The sequence below is a fragment of the Propithecus coquereli genome, unplaced genomic scaffold (assembly GCF_000956105.1).
Source record: "Propithecus coquereli isolate 6110/MARCELLA unplaced genomic scaffold, Pcoq_1.0 Scaffold37, whole genome shotgun sequence".
NCBI lineage: Eukaryota > Metazoa > Chordata > Mammalia > Primates > Indriidae > Propithecus > Propithecus coquereli.
In genome coordinates, this window is record NW_012149396.1 from 2,992,986 (window position 1) to 2,994,593 (window position 1,608).

General features: G+C 37.1%; 1 protein-coding gene across 1 annotated transcript in view; it reads left to right on the plus strand.

Annotated features, from left to right (window-relative positions):
• The window catches only part of DCC (DCC netrin 1 receptor), a 1,232,106-nt gene that overhangs the window by 1,229,485 nt on the left and 1,013 nt on the right, over positions 1-1,608 (plus strand). The gene's annotated exons all lie outside the window — the stretch shown is intronic.

Here is a 1,608-nt window from a genome sequence, read left to right on the forward strand (position 1 = left end):
AAAAAAAAAAAAAAATAGGTATTTTTCTTTATATTTCACCTGAATAAGAAAGCTATTTTCTATCCTCTAGAAATTTCCACGTTTTGTTAAACTCACAAAAATGCAAATCGCTCAAAAGGTATAAAGAATATTTGGGTGATGCTCTAGCCAAAAGTTAAATATTTCTTAGTGATTTACATCCAGTAAGAAATCAGTCATACTGGCCTCTTTGTATAACAGAGCTATAAGCTTCTAGAAAATTTAAATAAGGTAACTTTACATGTGGGTATTATAAAATGCACACTCAATTGAGCAACTTGAAAACAAAACCAAGCCAGTGATATGAGGTGGATTTATTAAGGCTTCTTGTTGGATGTAACATTAGTTTCTTCAAAATAAAAATTATTCAAAGTTAGATGTATGTTCAGCCCCCTGCCTTGGTACCAGGTACAAAAGGAGAGCCAGCTGGCATTAGTGTGATAGTCCAGACAACACTTTGAAACTGTAAAATTTGCCCTTCCTTGGCTTTTCCAATAAAGAGTCTGTAAAGTACAGGTCTTTCTGGAAGCTGTCAGTGCCTGTATGTGAAGATGATTGCGGGTACTTATCTACCCTTTGGAAACTTCTATTGACTTTGTTTAAATAAGCATCTTAAGGTTGTCTCCAAATTTAATAGTGTCCTAGACATGACAGCTGGGCTGTAATGCCAACAAAAAGTTACCTCTAAAGATATCATCTTACTATTTTAGACAAAATTATATCCCAGACTCAGACCTCTTGTGGTTTTGGAATGTACATTTCTAGTCAGTACAAGAAAGGAAAATAGAAAAATTCCCTAGTTTTAGGTGTGTCTAAACAAAAGTATCTGAACTTTAAAACACATGGGGAGCAGGGTTGCGTTCCCTGCCTCACCTGGTTCCCTTCACACAACCACAGGCAGTACTGCAGGCCAGAAGTTTATGTCCTACCCTGTTCATAACCACATCCACAATGCAGAGCCCACAATCTTCTAGAGCTTCAGAAGCATTCATACGCTCAAATCTACACTCTCTCTCGTTTTAGAAATCACATTCCAAGCAACATTTGACTCCCAATTTGTATTTCTCTCATGACTTTTCAGAAAGCACTTTCGTATTGTACAAAAAACTTTTCACTTGCGTCCAGTGTTTTAATTCAAATTGGATACTTTGGAAAATCATAAATAAGTGTTTTGTATGATATTCCATTCCAACAAAGACTATATGCACCCATCCTTCAATATGCCTTGCTATTCAAACTCCTGCTTCCAAAAAGTATTGATTCTGAAAAGAAATGCCTATGTCCTAGTCAATGAGGTTACACAAGAGACAAAATACCATGCCCACATCAGCAAGTGAATGTCATTATACTTCTGATCTGGGTTCTCTGTTGTCACTATTGGATAATGTTCACTTGCTAGACTTCCAGTTGCACTCTCCGAAGGATTTTTTTCTCTTGCTCTCAGTAGAGAGCCTTTGTGCATTGTCATCCTATGATTTTTGTTGGTAGGAGTGCAACAGCAAAACTCTACAAGATGTCACAGAGGCATGGGCCAAGGGATCTCACTGTGTGCTGAACGTGTATTTTCAGATGCAAGAAAGGAATGTTGGA